The sequence below is a fragment of the Camelus bactrianus genome, chromosome 2, assembly GCF_048773025.1.
Source record: "Camelus bactrianus isolate YW-2024 breed Bactrian camel chromosome 2, ASM4877302v1, whole genome shotgun sequence".
NCBI lineage: Eukaryota > Metazoa > Chordata > Mammalia > Artiodactyla > Camelidae > Camelus > Camelus bactrianus.
In genome coordinates, this window is record NC_133540.1 from 85382664 (window position 1) to 85399083 (window position 16420).

Here is a 16420-nt window from a genome sequence, read left to right on the forward strand (position 1 = left end):
GATGGTTAAAGTTGAGAGTTGGAGTACAAAAATGATCACTTTATTAAGTGATGTTGATTGCAGTTAGGAAATGTTTGTTTTGAGATACAAATACAAATGTATTACAGTGCTTGTATTTAAGACAGGACTAAACAGGATGCGGATGTGGATCAAACAACCAGACTCCTGTGTCAGTCCCACTGGGATCTAATTTGCAATGTCAAACCTTTAATGTTCTATTCATATTTACATGGCGTTAGTGCCATGTGCTTTATTCTCCCCAGAGTGCCCTCAGGGAGGTGAGAAATGCAGAAGCAGTAGGAGAAGCAAGTTAGTTTTAAGTCACTTCAGGACCCGAGGCATCTTGGCCACCACTCAGTCTGGGAGGGAGCTGCTTGGTCTGCCAACGGCATCTTCTGGAAGTGCTGCTGTGGGACAGCTCGAGGATTCTCTGCTCCCCTGGGTTTCCAAGACAAAATTCTAAGGTTGATTTCACAGGGACCATGGCTCATTTTTCCTGTTCATCTGTTGGCTGCGAAAGAATCAGCCCCTCCTCCTGTTGAGTTCCATCTACTAGACTCTGGGATGATGATGGAAAAGTTGCCCTTCAGCTATCTCAGCTACAAGACAACCCCATCATCTCTTAACAGAGAGACATCTTCATGTTCAACTACTGACGGCAGTGGCATTGGTTCTTTTGGTACCTGAGATGATGTTATGAAATGATGAAATCACTACATTTGATAGCTTTAAAAGACTGATTTTGACAACAGAACCTAAGCCTCTCTAACACTAGACTTTAGTGCAAAGAGAATATTCAAAAGAAGTTTTCTCAGAGGTTGTACTTTCCATTGAACTTTATTTGACTATTTTTAAAAATCTAAACTTTTATATGAAGCCCATGTTATCTCTAACAATGCTAAATTCCCTGTCTGCACTGTAACCAAAAGTCTGTCCAAGTATATTGACTCTTATCACTAGATTTCTATTTCAGTGAAAAGTATAGGATGCTTCTTATTTTAGGAAGTTAAAACAAGTATCATGTTTGAAACCTTGAATTGCATGTTAAAAAGACATATGACGTTTATGTTATACTATTTCAAATATAATTGAAGAAGCTAATTTTTTCTTAATCATTGCTGATTATTTCTCTCTCTCTCAGTTGACCCAAACATTTAATAGTGTATCACAAAATGTTGTAAGCATTAGAAATGGTAGAAAAACATTTGTATTCTAAAATGGACTTTAGGAAGACTAATACCTGGTTATGTGAGATTAACAAATAGGTTAATCTCAAATTAATCTCAAATATGGTTAATAGATTTATCTCAGTTGGGGCTACTGTTTGTTGTTTAAACATATACCTATTGAGAAATATAAAATCAAAAAACTTGGTTTAAGTTCTAAAAATATTTATTCAGCATAAAGGTATATTTCCTCTTTGAAAAGTGTTTAGTGAACTGGTTCTATAATTTATTCTAAATGGGCTGGGTTATTTTATAAGTTTCTAGCTAAACTACACTAAACACAATCAAACCCCAGAGGACAGTAACATAGTAAAGTTCAGTTTGGTTGGCTGTAGAATCCTACCTACAATTCTCCAGTCAATATCCAATTATAAAGATGGGAGAATGGGGAATTGGATGAAGGTAATCAAAAGGTAAGACTTCTAGTTATAAGATAAGCAAGTACTAGGGATGCAATGTACAAAATGATAAATGTAAGTAACACTGCTGTATGTTACATATGAAAGTTGTTAAGACAGCAAATTCTAAGAGTTCGCCTGACAAGGAAAATTTTTTCTATTTCTTTAATTTTGTATCTATATGAGATGATGGATGTTCGCTAAAGATATTGTGATAATAATTTCATAATGCATGTAAGTCAAATTATTATGCTAGACAGCTTAAACTTATACAGTGTCCTATGTCAATTATATCTTGATGAAACTGGAAGAAAAAAAACCAGTTCCTTCCAGCTCTAAAAAATATCCAAATAACAAAGTCCATAAATTGGGGAATTTTGACTCTGTAATTTGAAAACAGAAACAATGATAATATTAAACTAGGATCAACTGCAAACCATTTAAGGTTTTATCTAAAATAAAAAGATAAAATATCATCGATGGAAATACTTTGCTAGTCACACTTACTAAGTTTATCCCTTTCTCCAAGTTATCCACATTAATTAAACTATCAGCAACACTAACAAAAGTGTCCTTTAAATGAACTTTCATAAAGTAAGTTCACTTCCCTGTAATTTAAGAGATAAAGACCAATGAAACACAGGTATCATTCTTTTATGTTTCTTGTTCATAAACACAAATAAAAGTCTATATGACTTTAATACAAACAGTACAATATGTGTTATAGTATAAGGACATAGACTAAACAATCTAATTTTATCAAAGTTATTCAAGGGCAATCTCTCTTATAAAACCCAAAATTGATGGGTTTCTCTGCAATTATAAAATTAGTTTCTTTTCAGAAAGAACAGATTCACATAAATGTGACTTTTCCAAAGTAAAAATGAATGAGTAAAAAATAAGTTTGAATTTATGCCACCACATACTATGTTTGAAAAGTGGCCAGAAGCCAGATAATTTCATTGCTACTCAGAGGTAATGTTTTGTCCATTTGCCATTTGCTCACGTGTCCTGGACCCACTATCTGGAAACCAATCCATCTCCAGTTCCCCTATACAGTCTGGTCTGGTCTCACCAGCTCAGCTCACTGTCCCTGACACAGACCCTTTGGCGAGCTGCAAATTTCTTAATGCTGATTTGAGGCACTATTTGTAGAAGTGTTTAATTCTCATCAAAACCCTATTGGCCAATCCTGCTATGATACTTATTTTATAGATGACAAACTGAGGTTTGGCTAGATTAAGTAACTTGCTGAGGGACAAACAAGGAAGTGGCAAAGGCAGGATTTGAACCTGTGGTTCTCCTGCTTCAGAATTTATATCCTTAACTCATGGACTCCCATTTAATTATGACTATTTTTTCATTGTTTGGTGCAGTCTTATCAGAAATCCTTTCCAAATTTTGTGTGGATGTAGGGGTGGGGTGCAGGGAAGTCTCTGTTGATTTGTGGAAAATAATAAAAGTGTAGCTGAACCCTCAATTAAAAAGACCTTTCAAGTCTGCTGATTGAATACAACACTCTAACCATAAGGATACTCAAAAAGGTGGGGACGTCATTCAGGAGTCTAGTGTCTTGAGGTTACTCTGTAAGCACAATTCCAGGTAGAGACTTTACTGAGCTCTAGCTACCCCTGTTAGAAAAGGGAGGAGGAGCTGGCGGCCACACTTACCTCCAGGCCCTTCTTTCTTTCCCCTCCCCTCTCCCCACATGCTTACCTTGATCCGGAAAAGGTATAAGAAAGATCAAAAGGAAAAGTGTGTCCGGGTTTCGGACTGCTCTGATACATGCACGCCTTCAAGTCTGGCTGCCTGTGGCTTCTGCTTTCTAATAATCTGCCCTTAACTTGACCTCGGGGAGTAGATTAGAGGGGTTCTTTTCCCTACCCCATTTTTCACCTGTTACTCACACTGCGAACAGGAGGAGAATTTTAACCGTAGTTACTGCGCTGAACCTGCTCCGGAGAGTTTGTTCCCCTTGCTCAGTCGCCAACTCTGAGCAGCGTCGGAGAGTCGGTGCTCGCTCACCTGTCCGGGAGGTGGAGGTGGAGGTGCCGGTGGAGGTGGGAGCCAAACGCGGGAGGAGGGGAGGCACACGGAGCCGGAGCGGCTCGGCTCTGCGCCTGGCAATGCCCCTCCGACGGATGATCATCGAGCCCAAGAAGCTGTTAATTATTACTCCTTTTCGCCACAGCAGGGAAGTGTTAGAAACCTGAGCCACTCCCTGAGCCTCAGTGCATGTTGGGAGTGTTTACTTTCTTTCCTAGGAGCAGCTGATAGGAACACTCCTTTGCTCTCTGTCACACGTCTTGAGGACAAGTGAACTGACATTCTGGTTAACGCTTTACCCACTGAATTGGACGGATTCTAATCGCTCCTCTCCGGTCTCTCCCGACTTGGGAGAATAGCCTGTAAGAAATGACACCAACCAGGACTGAGTGCCATTATTCACATCTTTCTTATTAACATTTTGTCTTTTAATTAGAAATTTCTTAATTGTTTCCCTCTTGTTCTTTTGCCACCTCCTTTCCCTACTGGTACCTTTCCCCCCACAGCAGTGGTCCCCACACCTTGGAGCGCCCCTGAGCCACCTGCGCGTGGTGTTAAACTCACATACCCACGGGCCCGGCCGCCTATGAGACTCCGATTTAGTAGGTTTGGGATAAGGGGTGGGCATTTTTTTTTTTTTTCTTTTTCACAAGTGCCACCGAAGAATCTAGTAGACCTCAAAATTTGAAATCTATTGTAACAAAAGTATACAAGAGAAATGAATAGTAATTTAGTCACTACATACTGAACTGGATGTGGGGATTTTGCTTGTCCTCAATGCCTCCAATTTTAAAAAGTCTAGTTAACTAGACTTTATGGTGATCATTTTGCAATACATGCAAGTATTGAATCATTATGTCAGGCACCTGAAACTGATGTAATGTGTCTCTTAAACCTCAATTAAAAAGAAAGCACAGGGAACAATATCCAATACCTTGTAATAGCCTATTATGAATATGAAAAGGAATTATATGTATGTATACCTGAATCACTATGATACACGCCAGAAATTAACACAACATTGTAAACCAGTTATAATTCAATTAAAAAAAGGAATGGATAAAAGAACTGACAATTTAAAAAAAGAAAAGAGCTACCTCTTTGAAAACTACCAAAGGCCAAAGCTTTTTGTTTTTATTTAAAATTAATAAAATCAATCCCCAAAGAAGGAACCAGAGACTCAGAGACACTCAGATGACACATGCTGTGGAAGCAGTGCTTTTATTTACACACACACACACACACACACACACATGCACCTTTTGGTATCAGTGGTACTTTACCTGTTTCCTATGTAAAGTAAACATGATAATTTTTAAAAAGGTTATTTTTACAATAAAAGCCTCAGAGCCATCAAAAGGAATTAAATTTAATTCCTACAATGAGTTCTGTAAGCAGAGTTAATTTCTGGTGTCCTTCGTGTTCAAATGTCAAATTAACAGACTGACCATCACTCTAGATGTGCAGGTTACCTGTTTGATATAGTACTTTAAGGATTCTGTATGTTTGAAAGGTCAGATGGTTTATCTAGTTAACTTGTGGTGTGTGTGTGAAGACCAGGAATGATCAGATTTGTCTTTTGGGGGGCTATTTTAATAACCTGAACAAAATCAGGAAAATGGGCTTATTGGACCCCAGAGATTCTACACCACCATGTATGAGGACAGTATGACTTGATATTACCTGTGGGTAGTAATTTGATTGCCATGTTGGCCCCCCAGCCCCCTAGAGTGCAACCGCTGGTTCAGACTGACCCTTGAATGATGACTAACAGGACCTGCAGAGTCTACATCTCCTAGGCTCCAGAATGTCTTTGTTCAAATCCATGCTCCACCCCCATTGTCTGCATTGTTTATTCTCAGTATCTGGGCAACTTTGTTTTGCCTTTTTAATCTGCAAGCATCCTTGAAGTCTTTATTTTGATTATTAGCTTCCAACTGGTTTCCTTTGGTTAGTTTCAGTGATTCCTTTTGCTTTGGAGTATTTAACCTTTTGTAAATTTGTAATTTTTATTTTGTAATGTAAAAACACATAATTACACATATGCAATGTGGAAAACTTGAAAAACATAGACATGGAGAGGAATAAAATCATCTACAACTCCGTCTCTCAAATATAGTTATCAAGAACAATTTGGTAAAAGTCTTTATTGACATGGTTTCTCTATGGATATTTACCAAAATGCTATTATATTTGGCTTATTGTTTTACAACCTGCTTTCATCACATAAAACATATTATGAACAATTTACCACATGTCCAGTCAGTGTTTTTTTCTTTTTTGCAATGTGATCTTAATTAGCTGTACTGTATTATACCATATGGATTATACCATTATTTATTTAATGTTCCTTAATCTGAAAATTGTATTACTATAAACAATGCTGCAGTGAAAGTTTATATGTAATTGCACACAACCGCAATTATGCCTTTTAGACACTTTTCAACAAGTGAACTTGCCAGGTTAAATGAATGTATATTTTTTAAAGAATTTCTCTCAAAAAAAAGTGTCAATTTTATACTCCTGGAGTAACTCCTGAATTATTTTTCTTCTTTTAAATATTTACTAATCTGAGGGATAAAAAAATAATATTCTATAAATATGTATATTATTCATTACCTCTAAGATTTTATTTTTATTTATTTATGTATGTATGTATGTATGTATGTATGTATGTATGTATGTATGTATGTATTTACATTGTCTTTTTTTGGGGTTGGGGATAAGGTTTACTTTTATTTATTTATTTTTAACTGAGGTATTGGGAATTGAACTCAGGACCTCATGCATGCTAAGCATGTACTTTACCACTGAGCTATACCCTCCCCACTGAACTCTTTGATTTGATCTTATATTTTTGCTTTTTGTTTATGTACTCTTTGTTCATATTTTCTGTATTGGTTTATAAAATCTCTTTATATATTTATCACATCAACATTTTGTCATATATGCTGTGACTGTATTTCCCAGTATTGTTTGCCTTTTAATTTTATTTATGATAGACTTTTGACCTACAAAAGTTAAAAAATTTAAATAGTCAATCCATTACTATTTTCTTTATCACTTACACCCCAATGTTAAAAAGTTTTCCCATCCTTAAAGTATATATATATATATATATTTTTCTTTTTCTTCTTCTAGTTTGTTTATTTAGTCTCTGCATCTCCACTGTCCCCTAGATTGGACCCGCATCACTTCTTGTGCAGATGCTACAAATGGCCCCCTAACTGGTCTCTGCCTCCACTCTTGTCCCACTATAGTCCACTCTCCACCTGTAGCCAGTCTCATCTGCTATAAACAAAAATCAGATCACAGTCCCACCTCTGACGTCCTTTGCCAAAAACCTTCCTGCTAGTCCTCCTCTGCATTTACGATGAAATCTAAACCTGAGCTCCTTCCCATGGCCCCTGAGGCCCACGTGACCTTGCTCTTCCTATCTCTGTGACCTTTCCAATTCTCAGTTAGTGGAGGACTGACTCTCTACTTGCTGCCTGGCTTTGAGTTTTGTTCCTGGAACAGACCAACCTGGTTCCTCCCTCCTTGCCTTTGCACTTGGTATTGTCTCTGCCAAGAAAGCTCAGCTCTTGTCACAGCTGCTTTCTTTTCATTTTTCTGTTTTTTTTCCCTCAAATGTTACCTCCTCAGAGAGGCCTCCCATGACCGTTCTATTTAAATAAGTCTCCCAGTCTTTTGCTATCACAGTCCCATGTTTTATTTAATTAGTAATTTTATTGCATTAATGATAATTAATAATTATCATTATCTGAATGCGTTTTATTGTTTTGTTTATTATTGACAGTATATTTATTATTTTGGGTGATCTGTTTATGTTACATCTCCTCTTATTAAAACATAAGCTCTAAGAGAACAGAAAGCGTGACCACTAGGCTTACGGCTCTGTCCTCGGTGCCTGGAACACTGACAGGCCCATGTCAGAGGCTTAAAAAACATCAGTTCATAAGCAAATGATGGTGGCTTACTAAATATGTGTTGAGTAAATAAATATAAACCATACTTTTCCCTGACTTGAAGTGACACTTTTATCTAGTACTAAGGGCATATATATTTTTGAACATGAGTCTAGAATTTATATTTTGCCCCATTGACCTATGTAGGTACACTGGCATTGGTTCCATAATAATATAATAATAATGATAATAATAATAATATAATAATAATAATAACAACAACAACAACAACAATAATAATATAATAATATAAGAGCTTTATAGTACAGCTTAGTATCTGGCAGAATAACTCAATCATCATTTTTCTCTAACATTTTCTGGGTTATTCTGGCCTTGTGATACATAAATAGCTGCTCACTATGGAATATTAAGGATTTAGTTTCTATTTAGTGAATTTGCCATTTACCATTGCCACTGGCCATTCTGCTAGACCAGCAGGCTAATCCATATCAGCTACTGATGACTTCTGGTCCTGGAGATAAAGGATCCCAACAGTAGATATTTTTCTCATTTGATGCCCTCTTTTAAGGCATTGAAGTGAGTAATAGCTCTGATTTGTTCCTGTCTCTCTCTATCCCTTGGAAGGACTTTCCTACACTGGTTTTGGGCTTGGCCATACAACTTGCTCTGGTCAGTGGGTTGGTACCCAATGTCATAAACAGACGTTTGAAAACTTGTGCTCTAGGACTTACACTCATGTTGCTTTTGGGCCCTGCACAACATATGAACAAGCCTGGGCCAGCCTGTAGGATGACGAGACACGCTTGGCTCAGCTGCTTCAATATCCCAGCTGATAGCTGATACGCTAAACTGTGGCTGACTGAGGACCCAGAAAGGAGTCCAGGTGGGAGCAGCAGAACTGCCAAGCCGAGCTCAGCCCAAAGTGCCAACCCACAGAACTGTGAGCTGCGTCGATGGCTGTTGTGTTAAAGCCACTAAGTTTTGGGGTGGAGTTTTTGAGCACAGGCTAACAGATCCATCTGGTGTGTTTTTCTCATGCACATACACACATGCACATACATACACACTAACATACTGTTAACTGGAAAGTGAGAGAAATACTTAGATCACAGTGTGTTTCTCACACAATCCTGCTGCAGGGATAGAAACAGAACAGAAAGAAGGAGGAAAAAAAGAGATGTGGGTATCATTAGATTGGGTCATTTTATATCCTGCTAAATCACTCTTCAAAAATATTTAGAGATGATTGCAACTTGAAGGAAATACAAAAAGAGCATGAAATTGCCTGATTCTGCCACTGCATGACCCAGTTGCCATGGGCCACTCATCTCAGCTTATTTCAGAGCCTTCTAGCTTATCAGGTGTCTGAGGCTGCACTGGAAGCATAGGCTACACAATGATGCAAGAAAGGAAGCCATGTGGCTGCACAGCGAGGGGACTCCCAGCAAGAACCTAGCTAGGAACTGCCTCAACAAGGAAGCCACACGTTCACAAGATTGCAGCATGATAACTTGCTTTTCCAATGTATAAAACTTAAAATAACTATATTTTACATTTGGGAATTTTGCCATAGAGCCCTTAATAAATGCTGACAATAACATTAATTCTCTGGGAAAAATCCCAACATTTTTCTTGAACTTAAAGAATAAACCATCATTTCCTGTTTAAACTGAGAAACATTTAATTGTCCTTTTATGAAAGTAAGGAGTTTAGAACTTTGACTGAAAAAAATTTTGTTGTTGTCGTTGTTGAGAAAAAGAAGATAAAGGAAGAAAAATTCCCTTCTAAAGTTCCCCTAAAACTTTAATTAAAGCAACGCTGTTATGACGCACAGGTCATTTAAACCTTTTATACTGTTGTTGAATTTTTTAAAAGCCTCACCCTTCTGCAATTATTGCATATTTTGTACTTAAGTTGACTTTTGAATCAGGCTGTGGTTTGTCCTAATGACTGGGACGAATGGAACACAAAACTGTTTTTACAACTTGAACAATGAAAAAATTCTGTTAATTGAAAAGTGATAAAATAATTTCTATTTCTAATGCATTTGATTTTTCTCTGAGAGACAATTTCTTATCTTCAATATGGACTGATTTTCAATAGTGTAATGGCCAGGGGAAAGCATTCAGCTTAGTCAGACACTGAAAAATTACTAGGATGTGAGAGCAGTCTGGCTGGGGTATCCGTCACCCCACTGGCTAGGCGTTGTCCCCTTCCTCCCTCTCTCCTCCATGCATGTCCCTCCTGAAGCTGTGTGCTCCCCTAGGTCAAAGAGGATGACCTTCCCTGACACGGGAGGACCCATCTTTGGTCAGGGTATATGAGCAGCTGTGCTCCCTACTCAAACCACCCAACCAGCTCTCAAGGTCCATTTGTCCGAGAATGTGAGGCAGTCATGCTTTCAAGACTCCAGACACATCCGAATGAGGCACTATATGTGGCCGTCTGCCTTTCTTTTGGAAAAACGGACAAGAAAAAAGAAAAATTACTTTGAGCCAGGCAGGGGTAGAGATGATCATACAAAGACAAATAAGACAATCTCTGCACTTAAGGAACTAAAAACCTACCACATCAAGATGGACTCCCTTCAGTCTTCTCTGCCAAAGGAGGGAAGAGATTTCAAAACACACATACTTTCCAAATTCAGTGACAGAAAGAAACACAGGGCATAATGGTGTTTTGATAGATTTTAAGAGGTGGGAGGCGCAATTGTTTTTGTAAACAAATGTACCCTTTAAATGAATAGAGAATCATTTTCTAATAAATGAAATGAGCAGTAGTCATTCTCTCAGCCTAAATGGTACTACCCTTGAAAACTGACAACTGTGTGCAAAACATAAAGAAATTCGATGGAATATGACAATGATTGTTGTTTTTCTAAATATGACATTTAGCCAATTTGATCTGTATTCCATTCTGTTTCTCCATTCCTTCTCCCCGACACACGCACTTCTTAATACCCTATAGGACATCTCTTCAAGTTTCAGAAAAGAATTAATAAAATAATAGTAACAATAATAATAATGCATGAAAAATTTAATTCCATGTGAGAAGAGCTTATAAGCAATTAAGGTCAAGTTAGCAGTTGAATGGTACTAAAGGTCAGGTTGTAACCTGGACATACTTTAAGGATGTATTGTAGTAGTGACCATAAACCTGGACTATTTGGTTTGATTCCCAGATAGAATACATGAAATTAAGAATTTGCTGGGAAATCGTGGACATATGGATGCTGAACAACAGAATCCTTGGTAATGCAGACTGTATGTGGTGTGTTCTGTTCCTGTACTACTTGCCCTGTTCCTAAAGGACCACATACTGAGAGCTCCATCACCTCACATACATTCAAACCATCCTGTTGCTCATAGCACATAGTTGGCTTAGCAGTCATACTGGAGGTAACAAAATGTGTGTGTACTTTTTTTTTAAGTTTTTCATTTAAAACATGTCATACATAATGGCAGACTTAAAATGTTATAAATTAACTATTGTTTTTCTTAGAAGAATTCATAATTGCTTTCTGTCCCACCTTTAACAACTCCATCTACATCTGGGTCATATATTCTAAACACTGATGTTTGTATAATTTCAGAAAACAAGATATAGCTGAGTCTGTGTTGGTTACAAAATGCAGCTCCTGGAGTATATCCTCTTTGTGACTTCCGGGGGTAAATTCTTGTGACATCACATAGATCACAGCATACTGGCAGAACTAGGTTAAACACTTAAGTAATGGAATCACATATCTTCTGGGTAGTGTCTGCTCATTAGTTAGAATAAATGCTTATCTGGGATCAATGTCAGTCTATCTGAACCACTTTCATTTAGGCTATATATTTTTTCTAATTTCCACAGATAGTCATTCTTTGCTTTTGACGGCCAATATTCTGCAGTTTTGCTGCTTTACTTTCTGTTGGTCCAACAATCCCAGGACTCTAGAGGAGTAGTTCCCAAATTTTTCCCACATAATGATCTAGTTTTTCTGTTTAAATTTTATCGAGATAAAATTTATACATAATACAATGCACCCATTTTAAGTGTACAGTTTTGAGTTTTAATAAATGTACACACCCTATAACCACCACAGCAATCAAGATGCAGAATATTTCCAGCATCCCCATATTTTCCCTCCTTCCCCTTGTAGTCCCTCGCTCCTACTCACAGGCAGGTACTGATCTGCTCCTTACTGCGTATAGACAATTTGCTTGTCTCAAAACTGCACCTATGTAGTAACTACAGTGATATTACTTAGCTAGTACTTGGAATTGCTGCAGGTTCTGACGAAGATTTATTCTCTTACTTAGCAAATGTTTATTAAGCTTCTACCACGCATCAGACATTTCCTGCCTATCTTTGCAGGTGATGATGGTGAAAATGGAGACAATTTCACAACTAGATTTCACAGGTGAAATTTATATTATTGCCAATACGCAATGGGAAAGTTAAGGGAAGGGAATACTCTGAGTACATTTCTTTAACTCTCAGTTTAGACAATTGGATTTTTTTTTATCAAGTATTGAGTCTTACTGAGCATAGTTGATATATAATAAACTGTACAAAATTAAAGCATACAATTTAATAAGTTTTGACATATGTGTGCCACCATGGAACCATCATCACACTCAAGATAACCACCATGTCTATCAATCACCCGCAGAAGCATGCTCATGTCATTTGTAATCCTGCTCCCCATTCTGTCCACATGAGAATCCTAATTGTTCCACATCTTCACCAATGCTTGGTATGGTTAGTCTTTTTAATTTTAGCCATTCTATTAGATATATAGTGGTATTTCATTGTGGCTTTAATTTGCATCACCCTAATGATTAATGAGGTTGAGTATGTTTTATGGGGTTTTTTTGAGTATATTTTTGTGATTATTTGAAGGAATTTTCCCAATTCTTTAACACTCTTCTGATAAGACCAGTGGTGATGTTGACAAATGTGATTCTCTGATATTATACAATGAAGTGTTTTAACATTTGGAAGATCTGTGTAAGTCAGTAAGCCAGTATTTTCCAAATGACCAGTACAATAACGTCACAGAATCTTGCATGGGTAAAAGAGCCATCCAAAGTGCAAAACAGACCCGAGGATTTTATTGTATCAAAATATAAAAAGTTCATTGATATAATTTTAGATTCCACATTGCAACTAACTTTTAAGGAATTACTACTTGTTGAACTTTGGTGTATTATCAAAAAAGATTACCCGCAATTACCTAAACATTCTAAAAAGGAGAAGCTGTTAAGATACTCCTCATTCCAACTGTGTGTATATATGTATATATGTGTATGTATATATATATATAAAACTATATATATTTGAAATATATACATGTCACAATTATAACAGTTTGAATGCAGAAACAGAGATGAGAATCCAGATGATTTCCACTGAGCTAGACATCAGAGACATTTGCAAATTATCAAACAATGGCACTCTCTTCTCTAGCTGTTTTTGTTTTGGAAAATATGGTTCTTTTTCATAAAATATGTTATATAATTTATATGTAATGAGTTTATTTTTTAAATAAATAGGTAAATCCAAATTTTTTCTCAGTTTTAATTTCTAACATGGTCAACATTGATAAATATAATCTACACAAGCAAAAGTTCTTTGGTTTTGTAAAGTGTAAAGGGAGGTCCAGAAATAGGGGAAAAAAAGAGAACTGCTGACTGGAAACAAACAGACAGGTGGAACTTTTTTTTTTATTTTCATTGCTTTTTGATGACTTAGATTTAATCCTCAGAAGCAAACTAAATGGAAAGTTTACAACAGAAAAAAATTACATGTCAGTGCCTTTTGCAAACTGAGCCGTGACAGAGAGGAACTGGCGCTGCCCCTCAACCTGACACCTTCCAAGCAAAGACATCCACAGTGCCCCTGGCAGTCTGGCTCTGGGAAGGGGGAGGCTCTGTGTGTTGAGGTCGCCTTGCCTACCGCTCACCCCGGCCAGCAGTCAGGAGCTCCGCCTTGCTGAGTATTAGATATGGGACTAGTCAGCATTCAGCTGGTGTGTTAAATACGCATGTGGATGACATTGCTCAGAAAAAGTCTTCAAAGGGAAAAGAAAAAACTATAATTAAATCTTGAGATTTAGTTTCTTAACCTGTCCGAGTCTCCTTCATCTACAAAATGTGAATAATATCCTATGCATTGTTGTAAACGGATTAGCATTTGAAAAACACTTGGCAGAAAGAAGGCACTTAATAAATGATATTTACTTTTTATTTTTGTTCTGAGAGATGATATAGAATTAGTTTCTTAGATGTTTTCCAAGTGCCTGTTTAGTCAGGGGCTCTTAGTTTTCTATCTGCAGGAGTAAGCAAGGAGGGCAGTAGAGGGGGAGGGACAGGGGAAGCCTGGGACAGGGGAAGAGGAGAAAGAGTGGTGCAAACCAAAGCCACTGATGCCTAGAGAGGTGGATGGAGAGACAACTACAAGAGAAGACAGGTAGACAGGACAGGGTGCCTCCACGAATTCAAAAGTTGATAAACTTTGCATTGTCATACAGTTTTGCAATTGTTCTTATTTTGTTGTTTGCCAGACTCCATTTCCTTGGCATCTCTTTTTAGGTTATTAATTTAAAATTGATTTCTTTTCCCAAAATGTCATGGATTTGTTGGAGGCAGCACACACAGGCAGAAAGAACTAGGTTTGACTCTCAGCTCTGCCAATTTGGGCAAATTAATTACTGTAATTTATATTACTGAGTCCCTACAATGTCCCTGATATTTCAGTCATTTCTGATGATATGGTGGTGAGCAAAGGCATCTGTAATCCTTGCTCAGAGTATCAAGTGGAAGACAGACATTATTTAAAAATGACACCAATGAATATATAATTACACACTTAGATAAGTTCTAAACTGTGTTATAATTTAAAGGGGATTGGGGGAAGAGCATTATAGTCAGAAGGAACAGCATGTGCAAAAGATCTGGGGCAGGGGACAGCAGGCAACATGAAAAGATTGAGAAAAATCAAAGGGAGCTGGATTGGAGACAGTCAAGGAGAATGCAGAAGCCTCAGTTTCCTTGTCTATAAACTGGAGCTAACACTGTGTAGGACTATCTCATGGATTAGTGAGAACATAGGATACTGTCCAACCAATAGTGGCTAGTCATTATAATACAGGAAAATGGAGCGTGAGAGGATGATCATGCCCCAGGTCTCTGTCCCAGGGTGCAAGTGAGTCCCTGGGATGTGTCTCTCCAAGTGAGGGTCCTTGGCTTCACTCAGGAAAGAATTCAAGAGTGAGCCATAGTAGAGTAAAACTAGATTCATTCAGAGAGATGCACACTCCATAGGCAGAGTGTGGACCATCTCAGAAGGCAAGAGAGTGTGATAGAAGAGCCTAGGAGATGCAAATTCCATAAGCAGAATGAAAGCCATCTTAGAAGAAAGAGTAGCCCTGAGGTGCGAGGGTTGTTAGTGTTTATGGGCTCAGTAACTTCACATGTTAACAAGTGGGAGGAGTATTCCAACTACTTTGGAGAAGGGGCTGGGACTCCCAGGAATAGGGCCACCACCCACTTTTGGACCTTTTATGGTCAGCCTTGAAACTGTCATGGCAATTGTGGGAGTGCCACTTAGCATGCTGTTGTATTACAATGAGTGTATAATGAAGCTCAAGGTCTTCTGGGAGTTGAATCTTCCACTACTGTGCTAATTGCTGTGTCATTTTTTTAATGGTTGTGCCCTGCCCCCTTCCCTCATGTCTCAGATGGTGGCTACAATTAATATTATGTAATTGCTGCAGAGATGAAGACATTTCTCTAGTCAACCTTGTCTTTAACATTGTAGTTGCGCTCAGCCTTCACGATGGACCACTGACAGATAACTACACCTCTGCCCCTGCACGGCTTAGCAGACCTGTAGCTTCAGGAGAAGGCGGGGTGTTTTCTTTTGGTCTTGCACTGTGTGAGATGCCTGTCAGTGAGCAGAGGAATGTCAGAAAGGCATGGTTGAAAGGAAAGAGGGAAGAGGTCAAAGAAACTCGATGTTCTAAATCCTTTTTCCTCTGACATGTCTTGAAATGTGACATTCCATTCCCCTAATCTGTCATTTTCTATCCTACAGGCAAAGGTTCCAAACTCTCAACATGTTCCTTCAAGCAAAGGTCTGAACAAGGAAACTAACTGTAGAAAAATCTGTTTTGCCTGTTTTGCCCCTCCTTCCTTCCAACATATACACAAGCACACCTGTATACATATATAAATGTGAATAAACACACATACACACATAAGGTCTTCATGATCTTGGTGTCAAGATGTGAATAAACTCCTTAGGGTGTTGTATACAATTTAAAAAGGCTTTGAATTAAATGATGCTTTCAAATACTGTAACTATTAAGGGCAGTAGACAAAGGGAAGAGTGTTTTAATTTCTACAGCATCTTTCTCTTCACTGCCTCACTCACAAATCTAAAGAATGAAGTAGAGACTTCCGGCTTCTGGGCTAGTGTGTCAGGAGCTTGGAAGTCACCACTCTGTCCTAACAAGTAAAATGCTGAACAGACTGAAAATGCAACAGCTCTTCTTAGATCTGTAAAAGACATGAGGTCACAAGGCCAACCACTTCCCTCCCAAACTGGGGAGACCCACAGGCAAATACAGAGATCACAACTTTCTCCCCCTGCAGGGGAGGGAAAACTGAGAAGCATTTGTGAAGTTCACAGTGGAGAGTCACAGGCTCGCTGAGAGACGGAGACCTAATCTTAGACTAAAAATACTCCTCCTCCCCCGACGCCTCACCCCCACTTTGCTGAAGGTCAGTTACCTCAGTTCTTTTTCATCGGTAAAACACGTCCTGTTATCAAG

At 38.1% G+C, this 16420-nt stretch overlaps 1 protein-coding gene across 5 annotated transcripts in view; it reads right to left on the minus strand.

Annotated features, from left to right (window-relative positions):
- The window catches only part of RASSF6 (Ras association domain family member 6), a 48328-nt gene extending 44471 nt beyond the window's left edge, over window positions 1-3857 (minus strand). For 2 of the 5 annotated variants that reach the window (XM_010969345.3, XM_074345002.1), the window contains exon 1: window positions 3650-3856. The gene's annotated coding sequence lies outside the window, so the exon portion shown is untranslated. Of the gene's footprint in view, window positions 1-3531 lie in introns of all 5 variants that reach the window. The other 3 variants (XM_010969344.3, XM_074344994.1, XM_074345011.1) reach the window with 2 other exon arrangements.
- Between the last annotated feature and the right edge of the window lie 12563 nt (window positions 3858-16420).